The 11,597-nt window shown below is 53.7% G+C and overlaps 1 long non-coding RNA gene across 1 annotated transcript; it reads left to right on the forward strand.

Annotated features, from left to right (window-relative positions):
- The first annotated feature begins 5,876 nt into the window (after positions 1-5,876).
- LOC128779313 (uncharacterized) lies at positions 5,877-11,353 on the forward strand. The gene is made up of 3 exons (XR_008425217.1): positions 5,877-7,122; positions 8,416-8,513; positions 10,307-11,353. It is a non-coding gene; the product is annotated as an uncharacterized lncRNA (long non-coding RNA).
- The last annotated feature ends 244 nt before the right edge of the window (positions 11,354-11,597 follow it).

An 11,597-nucleotide genomic window follows, 5' to 3' on the forward strand; every position in this document is an offset into this window, starting at 1 on the left:
CCTCTGGCTGCCCACTCTCATTTGTCCCCCAGCTGTGAGAGCAGAGGAGGAGTTTTATGAGTCCTCTTGGGGTAGCTGAGGCTGAGACTCAGGGAGGAAAGGCTGCTCCAGGATCTCACAGCTGCCTTTGGTGCCCCTGGAGCCTGACACCCAGCCTTCTGGGTGCAGCAAGGCCTCCCAGGTGGGGAGCCAGCAAGCCTGAGCTGTGGAACAGGTAGGCGAACGGGCCTGGATTAGCCCTGGGTGTGCAGATGTGGCCACTTGCACATCCGCTCTGCCCACCTGAAGGACCTGCAGACTGGTTCTGACTGCGAGCACGTTTCAGGAAAGGTCTCCAGGAGAGGTGAATTGCCACAGCTGCTCTTGGCTGGCTTGCTCATCGACCCAGTGGGCAAGCTAAATGCCAGTCCAGTGGGACCAGTCAAGCAGGGTAAGAAATCGAAGGAAATAATTTGGTATTCCAAAAAAATACTGAACAGCGATCGTCATGGAAAAGGACTTCCTTATACTTTTTTATGGCTCCATGATGTTTTTATTTTGCATTTCAAACTGGAGGTGGAGATAGACCATAATCTTTTCAGTGCTTTGGAGAGTTTGTACTTCTCACTGGCCCTGGGCAGTGGGCAGACGCTGAGACAGACACAGAGCAGGTGACTTCTCACCCACTGCAGCTCCCTCCCTCCTCCCTTTGGCACAGTCGGGGGAGTTTTGAAATTGCCCTGTAGCCAGACCCCTTGTGTTTGCTGCCCAGCAGAACCGGGAGGGAGGTGCTATGTGGAAACAACCATCGCCCGATTTCAATCTCAGCTCTGCCACTTGGGGCCTGAGAGTCCCCTTCTCTGTTCACTGGCGGTTTGGCCTGAATACAGCGTGCACCCCCATAGAATCTTTTAAAATTCTGAGCCAGGAGGCGCAAGAAGGGCACGAGGTTGGAACCTGGGGCTGTGGTTGGGAGGGGTGGGAGGGCTGGGGGAAAGACTCAGAGATGTGCAGCTGGGAAATTTGGATCAGTCTGTGAAGACTTTGTGGTCCATTCTCATGAAGCTCACTTCCTCCCTCTGGATTTCTGCCCTGGGGTGTGTGGGGTTCAAGGGAAAACACTGGCTTCTCCTTCTTGGGGACAGGCATCAATTCGTGTCTTTCCAAGCAAACAGTTCAGAAATAATCCTCTCTGTGCATGACCTTTGTAAGGTAGACCTCCCCGACCCTTCTGAAAAACAAGCTGCCTGGTTGCGTACCTGCCCACGGCACCTGACGTCCACGTTCCTGCTTACAGCAGGCCTTCGGGCAAGGGTGTCAGCTTGCACCTGGAAGCCTGGCTGTCCATGGACTAACTGGGTGACCTTGGGCCAGCGATGTGCCTTGCTGAGACTCAGTTTCCCCATGTGCCATCATGCATGCCCACTTCGTAGGGCTCTGGGAGAACTGGATGGGAATGCCTGTGTGAAATGCTGGGCGTGTGGCTGCAGGCAGTCCGTGGTGGCTGTTCCTCAGTGACACCGTATTCATCCCAGGGCCAGTGAAGAAACCCCAGTGAGGTCAAGGAAGGACGACCTGGGCCTGGCAAGCCTGCTTTCTGGCTTAATATCTGGGGAGAAAACATTGGAAGAAAAGCAAGTCCTTGCTGCATATACTGGGGAGTGTGGGAGCACAGTGCCTGCTGCTTCAGAGAGACAAGCCCCGTGCGACCCAGGAGGTGCAGGGCGGGAGGGGTCCGGAGATTGCCGGCCTTTGCAGGGGTGGGTTCCTGCAATCGCTGTGCTGCAGCCTATTGAGCAGGCAGGTTAGTCGGGAGATCACGTAAGCTTAAGAACAGGAAAAAAAAAAAAAATTAAAAAGAAAATGTGTCCTTGCTCATAGAACTTCAAGGGCAATTAAACAGATATTTGGAACCAGGGCTTATATATAAGCAAAAGGTTGGTCTCCAACTTGCCTGGCCAGACCACCGTATATCTGGGAAAAGTCAACAACCCCTTGCTCCCAGCTGGTTAGTGTGGAGGGCTCACCTTTCCCTGGCCCAAGTCTTTCTCCCTCTCCCCGTCCTGTGTCTGGTGATGGGCAGTGTTCATTGTCTCTCAGACCTGGGCGCACGCTAACCTTGGCCAGATCGCTGAGTGTTAAACTACCTGGCAAAACATCACATTTCGACAATGGGCCTTTTCTGCGTAGAGGGGGACAGAGAGGGGCAGTGCCGGGGTGCTGGAAAACCACTTAAGCGTGGACAGGGGCAGGGTCCAGGACCCTGACTTTGAATGTGAGGGGTGGTGGGGGTGGAGCAGGGAGACTGCTCCAGCACCCTGTTTCCACAGCCCGACTGGGGCAGCGGGCTGCGGCCAGCCCTGGCACCCTCCCTTTCGTCCTTTCGGGGGATTCTGTTGTAATTAGACAAGTCCCGACAAATACCCCCTTGCCCTTTGGGCTGGGGAGTTGTGAGGAGTCCTGCCTGGAAACCCAGCCTCCTCCACTGGGGAGCCATAATTAGGCAACAGAACAGTTCACAGGTCCTTGATTCAATAAAGACCCTTTTATGATGTTGGTTTTTCCCAGAAAAATAATACCACTTTGCCCCGTTTATTGCATTTATATGTGTAATCATATTAGACGAACCAGCCCCGGGGACCGAAGTTACGTAGTTAGGGTTTTCACCAAAGCCTGTTACCCGGTCTTCAGAGGAAAACAGTGTCCTCAGAAAAAAAACCAAAACAACAAGGAACATTTTTGAGGATTTTCTGTCTTGGCATTTAAAGGACATTTTCTTCCATCAGGGTGAGAAGCAACTGAGGGAAAAAAAAACCCAGAAAGTGAAACTAACTTGACGGGCCAACGTCGGCGCAGCCCTGCCTCGCCCAGGCAGGCGATGCGCGCCCAGCGGGGTCCCCCACTTGTCGCAGATGGTGCTTGTGAGTCAGGCGGGCAGCCCATGCCCCACGGAGGGCTGCCCATGTCCTCTGCACCGGGAGCTGAGGGGTCCCAGCACGTGTCTGTGTTCACCGGGCCAGCAGGACAGCAGGTGGCAGTTGTCTGCCTCCCCGAGGCTCCTCCCTGCCAGGGCAGGCAGCCCTGACCACAGGTCATGCTGGGGGTGGGCGGCTTTCAGCAGTTGGGAGGGCTTACCCGGCCCCTGCCCGCCTTGACTGGTCACACCTCCCTGGCATCCCACAGTGGGAGGAAGGCAGGCCGCCCCTCCCCCTCCTCCCTTCCCCCCTCTTCTTAATGTCTTACCCCAGAAAAGAGTCCGGGGCAGGCCGGCAGATGAATGTTTCCCAGTCACGGTCGAATCCCTCCTCGGTCGAATCCCTCGTCGAAGTCTTCCCAGCGCCGGGGTTAGGTGGTGAAAACCAGTGGAGTCCAGACCCTCTTTCTCAAGTCAGGATTTAGAAATCTCAGGCACTGAGGAAGTTTCTGGGAGTCATTCGCAGGCAGGCTCTATTAAGAAACAGAGGGTGTGACATTTCAGAGTGCTAAAAACGTGGCGCGTTAGAAAGGGGGCAAATCCACTTCATTCTGGAGAGGCTGATGGGTGTGATTGCTGAAACAGCTTCTCAGAAGCAGCCTTTAGCGCAGGAGAGCTGCGTTTCACGGGGGCAGTTCGTCTATTTATGGACAGTGTGCATTCAGATTTTTTCAGTGTCACTCTCTTAAGGTTTGAGGTGATTTTTTTAACTTATTTTTCAATACTTTTCCTATTACAGCTGACATTCAATATTATATTAGTTTCAGATGAAACCTTTATACTTTCTGGCTATTTTACACTTTTGGGAAGAAGTGCTATTAAATTATATATATGTATGTACATCTGTGTGGGTAGATATAAATAATATATAACTTCTTTTTGTTTTTCTACCCAAAGGAGTATAAGGAGAGCATGTGAAACCAGATTATACAATTAGTATATTTTTCTAATTAGCTGTTAGGAATTTGCAATTAGGAATTTGCAATGCGATGAATTATTTTAGATTTCCAAATGAAACTTTGGCCACTGGGAGGCTCTGAGGAAAGTACACAGCCAGGGGAGGTGGAGAAGCACGGGTTTTCAGTTTCGGGGACCACCCACTCACCGGTGTGCTCCCCAAACACCTGCGTGCCAGCCCATCCGGCAGCAACAGCGACCAGAGAGCAGTTTTGTCCTTGTCCCAAGTAAACGGAGTTGGAAAAATTATTTATGTTGGCTCTTCTCTGCCCTGACAATGGAGCAGGCGGATGCTTTGCTACATTTTTTTCAGCAGTAACGTTAGTAGCTGTTCTTGGGAGAAAAAATTCTGGTGGTGTGTGTTCATTCAGGTTGTGTTTTCAGTGTGCCTGCAGTGTGCACTTTCTTGGTGCTGGGTGGCCGCCCAGAGCAGTCTGCAGGGGTGCAGATAGCCAAGCAAGACCAGGAATGCGCTGTGGCCGAGTGGCTCGGTTGGTTGGAGCGTAGTCCTGTACACTAAAAGGTTGCAGGTTCGATCCCTGGTTGAGGGGCATCCTGGAGGCACCCAATGTTTCTCTCTCAAATCCGTAAACATAGACTTGGGTGAGGATTTAAAAAAAAAAAAAGAGCAGGGAGTTAAGTCAGGACTCTGCTTTTGCACTTTGCAACTGCTGTTGGTGCAGACCCACGATACTTTTCCAAAATTCTAATTCTACAAAACTGAAAACCGAACGTTGCTTCTGTGACTAGTTCCATGAGGAAACCTGACCGAAACGGACTTGAGACTCGGTGTAGCGTAGTCTGTATTCACCTTGGGGGGGGGGGGGGGCGGGTGTCAACGTGCATGGGTTTCACCGCAGAGACATCAGTGCGTTTGACTGAGGCGCCGCCCTGCGGAGTGGGGTGTTGTATACCATGTGGTGCATGTACCACGTGACTTCCTAAACCCGGAGAATTCTGAAAGGTTTGGGACAACAGCCCTGCCGTTCAGGGTGAAACAGTAAACATTTCAGGCCTTTGAGGGCCACAGGGTCCTGGTTGCAGCTCTTCTGTTCTGCTGTTGTGGCGTGGAAGCAGCCAGACGTGCTATGTGGGTGAGTGCGCTTGTGTTTAATAAAACTTTATGAAAACAGGTGGTGGGCCGGGCCTGGCGTGTGGGTCCACAGTCTGCTGACTCCTCGTGAGAAAGACAAATGTGCCCTTGAACACGTGCTGTCTTCTTCCCCACGTTAGCCCCGCTGTCTGCACACCTCTGTGCTTGTTTCCCTCCCTCGGTGCCGTTGCCTTTAAGGAGATAAAAGCTGCAGCTGCAACGCCAGCACTCGCCCCTGGCTTTGGCTCCTGGACGGCCTGGAGATGGGAGCCAGAGGAAGGTGCTGCCCGCCCTGGCCTGGCCTCCTTAATGGGAGTGTGTATTCGTGGGGACAGAGGCATTCGGGCTCCAGTCCAGCCTTGCCAAAGGGCACTCGGACCTCCACCCACTGATGAGTTCTGGGGGCCAAGCCAACCCTAAGGAACACTGGCCGTCAGCATCGGGCCAGGCAGGGCTGGAGAGTTTGCAGCGCATGGTGGGAGTGAGGGTTTAAGAGCCAAGGTGTTCTTAGCAAAAGAATTTCTGGCAGAGAGATTGGTTATCGTAAACTCAGGGGCTCTGATGGATGAGATTCAGGACTCCTGGCTTTGTTCATCCCAGGTCCAGATTGGCCAGCGAGTCCAAGAAGGCTTTCCACTGCGGCAGAGGCTCCAAGCCAGCCAAGCCCTCTGGCTCCCGCCTCCACAGTGGGCTGGCCTGGGGCAGCCTGGGTAGGTGGCTGGAAGGAGGGCAGGACCCAGCAGAGCCCAGTCCCCCAGGCTGAGTGCTGGGAGCGCCAGCACCCTTCCGCCCAGCATGACCCAGCCCTCTGCCAGGGAAGTTGGCCCCTCAGTAGAAGCACTGGGTTCCGAGTTGTCTCTGGGTGGAGCAAAGGCTAGTCATTCCTGGGCGTGTTCTGGGGACTGTGAGGTCAGCCACTGGCCAGACCAAGCATTGGAGACCCTGCAGCCACCCACCCACCACTGAGCTTCCCCAGGGCTGTGGGGAGGTGGGCCAGTGTCAAGTGCGGGGATGCCGTCTTCATTCACCTGGGCCAGCCAGTCGACTGCTGACTCACTGGAGTATCTGAGGACAGCAAGAAAAATAAAGGACTTTCAGGGGCAGCTGTGTTTCCTATCTTAGGCCATAATGCCCCTAAAAATCCTTATTGCTCTTGCAGTGGGCGTCGGGGAGTAGCTGCCAACCCACCTCTCACCTACCTGGCTGCTCAGGGATGGGAAGGGCTTCCTGGGGTCTCATTGGGACTTGCTGATGATTAAAACAATGTCGTTGGGCCTGCGCATTCATCGGGCGTCGAGATACTCCTGCGTAGATGGGAGGGTCTCCCCGGCTTGTGTGGGCGAAGGTTCCCAAGAGCCCAGCTGCACGTGCGGGGCAGCGCTGTTGGGCTGGGCAGGAACCCGCACTGTTTTAAAGCAGAAAGAGCCTCGGTCGACTCTCTGAGACCCAGGGAGCTGGCCATTTTGCAGATATGCCTGTTGTGGGTTCAAGGTCTCTCCCCAGCACTGTGACCCTGGAGCTTGCTGGATGTTTTCTATCCCCATTTCTCCTCCTGAGTCTCCTCCGTTCTCAGCAGGTGCCCCCACCCCCACCTGTTCTAGCTCCACCCCACAGATACTTTGGCTAAGTCAAGGCCTTGTCCTGGTTGGATTTGGGGTTCTTGGGGCATAGTTAAGAAGCTGAAATACTAATTTGTGACATGCCCCCCCTTAACCCAAGAACCCCAATGCACAAGAAGGTCACCAAATCCCACAGCAACAGACTCTTCCTTTCTAGCTGAGGCCGAGCAGTGGCCTGCCCGTGGACGGAGAGACGGGGCAGTGAACAGGCAGTAAGACCTGCCTTGTGTCTTGCTGATGTCACAGTCAGCAGGGGAAATTTATCTTCCAGGTATTTCTCAGGTTCCCTCCCAGGTGCTGACTCAAAAGCTCTCATCACTCAAGAAGATGACTATGTAGAACCCTGACCGCCGTGGCCCTCCTTCCTGGCCAGCCTGGCCCCCGGCTGCGCAGGCTCTGGCCATCTGAGCCTGCCTCCACACCAGCTCTCCCAGAGGAAGGGGAAGCTCCCACATACAGGTTCTCAAGGGGCCGTGGGGAGTGCTGTTTCTCCCTCCTTGGTAAGAGGTGGGTGGGGCCCCCGTGATACACGGGGTGATGCAGTTCCATCCTCCCCAGCTAAGCATTTGCTCATTTCACATCAACTGTCCCTGGGTCCCCGTTGATCTGCCCTTCCATCCTTTGCAGAACTCCTGGTTCCTGAGCGTGGTTCCTCAGTCCTTATCCCAAAACATTTGCAAAAGACACTATATCAATTTTTCTAAAGGCAATACATCAAAAATAAAACAATACTGTTTTTCCTCAGTTATAAAAGAACTGCGTTGCGTTTTGAAAATACAAAAGGGTAAAAAAGGCATATAAGTGTCCACAGCTGGGGATAATGTCTGCTAATGAAATACATCCTCCAGCATTTTCCCCTGTGCATGTACACCCCCATCCAGTTAGCAGGATTGGGACTTTTAAAATGGGCGAGGCTTGTAACCCATTTGAGTGATGGCTCTGTGCCCTCGGGAACCAGAAAGTCTCTGTTTTCTTTTTGACAAGTGGGATGGACCATGGGCTGGAGATTGCCTCCAGCCAGGGAGCTCAGAGACCTCCCTGGAGTGTGTTGGGGCAGCACTGAGTCTCTCTCCAAAGAGGTGGATGAAGTTGTTGGGGAGGAGGCTAGAAATGTGGGCTGTGTCCTCACTGATTTCTAAGTGGACTGCTGCACTGCTTCTGGACCCTGGTTGCCTGAGAATCACCTGGAAAGTAGTAAAAACTCCAATGGCCCTGGCCGCTGTGGCTCACTTGGTTGGAGCATCATCCTGGCATGACCAAAACGTTGAGGGCTCGATTCCCAGTTCGGACACATACCTAGGTTGTAGGTTCAAGCCCTGGTCCAAGCACAGGTGCATCAACTCCTAATCTGGGTGCATGTGATCCCCAGCCCAGGTGCCGATGCAGGAGGCAACCAATTAATGCTTCTCTCTTGCATCGATGTTTCTTTCCTTTCTCCCTTCCTGTCATCTCTAAAAGCAATGAAAACCAAAAGTCCTTGGTTGAGGATAAAAATACAGAAAAAACAACCTTTTAATGCCTGGGCCCCACCCCAGACCAACTGGATCTGAATTGTTGGGGTTGGTGGGGGGCCTGGGATCGGGATCTGGTTTTGTTTTTCTGATGTTCCTCAGCTGATGCTGTTAGCAGCCAGAGAACTGCCCACAGCGTGCCCCCCAGTTCGAGATGGGAGAGGTTTCCTCTGGCACTGCCTTCAGATTCTGATCAGGTGAAGTGACCATTTGCAGTTGTCAGGTTTTCTCTTCCTGTGGTTTCCGCGCGCTGAGAGTCGTCTTTCGATCCTCATCTCACAGCAGAAGCACCGAGGCCAAGGAGACAGGAGACCTACCGGAGACACACAGCTGGGACGTGGCAGAGCCGGGGTTTAGATCGGCAGCTTCCGACTCCCAAGGTCAGTGCTCTTTCAGTGATAATTATTCTTTGTAATTAGCTTATATGATTGTAAGGAGCATGTCATAATGCTTACTAATACTTAGGTTATTGTGGTGATGAAACCCTTGACGAGGGTGGGGGCCATGATCTCCTGGGGGGGGGCGCCCGTCCCACAGGGAGACTGGGGGTTGTCCCTTGGTTTCCCTGGTGCTGACTGTGCACCTGGCCAGCCTGGCCCCACAGCCTGCTGTGCTGCCAAGAGCCTGGCTCTGGGCAGGGCGGGACTTAGCCCCATTTTCAGAACACGCCAGAGGCGTGCGGCTCAGGTCCCACAGCTGGGGTGGCAAAGGGCCACTGGCTCCGTGCTCGTTGCCTGGACAGAGGCATCTAAGAAGGAGCACAGACTGCAAGGGGCTTGCTCCTCTGGGCCCTGCTCCAAGCTGGTGGCCCTTAGAATAGGACCCCTGCTGGGGGCCTAGGTCTACAGAAGGCTGTCCCTGCCCCTCCCTCTTTCCTACAGAGCTGGCCTCCAGGGACCTGGCCTGAAGGTCAGCTGGGCAGGATGCCGGTGCAGGGAATGAACGGGCAGGCACATTGACAGCTCCAGGAAGCAGTCGGATGTTCCCCGGGGTCAGTCTGCAGAGCTGGAGGGCCAGCCTGCCTCGGACATGGCAGGCGGCAACAGGAGTTGGGAGCTGAGAACACCACTTTCCCAGAGCCCAGCGGCTCTGGGCCAGGCCCACGGGCTTCCTTTGGCAGGGAGTGCCCGGGCCTTGGCCACACCTTCCCTTGCTGGGGCTTGGCTCTCCACTTCCTCCGTCTGGCTCTCGCCCTGCTCCCCGCCCAGATCTTTGCGGCAGAGTGCACACTCTTGGCAACGACATCCATTTAACCTGCTTCCCAGAAAGCAGGATGGCTAGGCAGGCCGACGCGGGCAGGCCGACTCAGCCAGGCCGACTCAGCCAGCCCCGTGATGGAAAACGGCAGTGGGCCTCAGCTCGGGCTTTTCTTTCCCATATTCCTTGGGCAGCTGGATGGGGAGATAGTCCTGAACTGCCTTGGCTTACCTAGGTCAGAAATAATCTCAGCTCAGCTAGCAGCCTTGAGCAGTCAGGCCAAGCCAAGGGCTGTGAGCTCTTGGAGTTGGGGTAGGGCAGGGGGAGACGAGCCTTTGCCCAGGAGTCTGATCGAGGGCTGCCACTTAGCTGGGACCCAAAGTAGAGCCCCCATCTCTGCGAGCCTGTTGCCTCACTTGTGCACAACAGTGCCCCATAGGAAGGTGTCTACACTATAGGCTCAAGAAATTACCCTTGAGGGACTCTCTGGGAGGGACACTTCCACAGAGAACTCCGGGTGGGGTCTGGCATGAAGACGCTCATTCAGTGCTAGTCGCACTGCCGCTCAGAAGCGAGGGTTGAGTCGCAGCTCGTCCTTGATCTCTGTGGGGACCACCTCTCATCAGTTTTTTCTCTGGGCATCCTGCCCTGGCCAGACCCTGTTGGGATGGTGGGTCTAGACTGAGAAGCCACAGTCCTCACCCCTTTGCCCTGCATTCCTGTCTGCTCTGGCCCACAGAGGCACTCTTCAACTCCCAAGTTCATCCTGCAAGTCTGGGTGCCATCACCATTGGTTCCAAGACATTCCTTCTGGGCCTGGGCCAGAGTAGCTGCTACAGAGCTCTTCCCCGCCCCCGCCCACCCACCTCCTTGGGGTGCAGACAGCCCTGCACAGGCAGGAAGGGCTTTCTGTTTGGCTTGGCTGATGGGGAGGAGATTAGCACTTGCTTTCTGTTCTGACTCTTGTATCTAACAGGCAGAGCCCTGTGACATCGCAGAAAAGCAGCCTTGGACCTGCAATGAATTTGAAGACTGTCCCTGATGACTTGGCCACTGCAGAAGTAGGAATACGTGATAACATGGCCCCCAGTGCTGGCTGGTTGTTGGCGGTTGCTGCCCAGCACCAATGGCCCTTCTGATAATACCTGTCTTTTCCTTCAGGGGATCATGCCTCCTTCACCTTGTACCCTTGGGGTTCTGCTGGGGCCGGTCCCACCTCTTGGCTTCAGAGGCAGGCATGTGTCCCAGGCTGGGCACTGAGACACCCCACTGGGACTTTTGCAGCCACTATGGAGAAACAAGCATTTGCTTTTTGTGGGAGATGCCAAGTTGACACAAGTTGCCAAGCTTGGAACTGGTGGTGGCCATCCTGTTCTCTACTTGAGGATAAAGCTGACAAGAAAGAAAGAGAGCTGAGAGAAGGCCAAGTGTATTCTATCCAGACATCAGTAAGCCCCTGGATCGAGCCATACCTGAAGCCAACAGCACCCCTGGACTAACCTGATTATATGAGCCAATGCAGTTTTTTTCCTAACACTATCTGGAGTTGGGTTTCTGTCATAGAAAGGGTCCTAACAAAGGCAATGTTTATCTTTGATCTCTCATTTTTTTAAAGTTGACTTTGAGGTATACTTTACATGCAATAGAATCCACCCATTTTAAGTGTTCGATTCATAAGTTTTGTCAGACATGTACACCCTTGTAACTACCACCACCATCAACAACATTTCATGTTCCCTCATTCCCCGTTATAGCCCATTTCCCCAACCCGGACAAACACTGGCCTACCTTTGTTCTGGAGACTTGAATTCTGTGTAAATATCACATCACGTGTGCTTCGTGTCTGGCTGCTTTTATTTAACATGGTTTTGAGATTTGTTCCTGTTTTCATGCACTAATAGTTCATTGCTTTGAGTTGCCAAGTACTGTTCTGTTGTATGGCTGTGCCAGTTTATCAGTTATCAGCTGATAGACGTTTGGGCTGTTTCCTGATTTTGGCTATTATGAATAAAGCTGTTTTAACATTCATGGACAAATCTTTTGTTTTGATTTTTGTGTCTGGACCCCAGTCTCATTTCATAGCTGAGGAGCCTGGGGTTCAGACGTGGGCTGACGTTTCCCAGGTCACAGAGATGATGGGGCCTGAGGCTCGTGCCGGGGACACAGGAGGGGCAGTATGTGGCTGGCCTGTGGTGTTTGGGCATTCCGTAACAAAGGGGCCCCTGGGACTGCCTGGGGAGGGAGCTCCTAGAATCCTGGGGTCCGAG

The sequence above is a fragment of the Desmodus rotundus genome, chromosome 9, assembly GCF_022682495.2.
Source record: "Desmodus rotundus isolate HL8 chromosome 9, HLdesRot8A.1, whole genome shotgun sequence".
NCBI classification, from domain to species: Eukaryota; Metazoa; Chordata; class Mammalia; order Chiroptera; family Phyllostomidae; genus Desmodus; species Desmodus rotundus.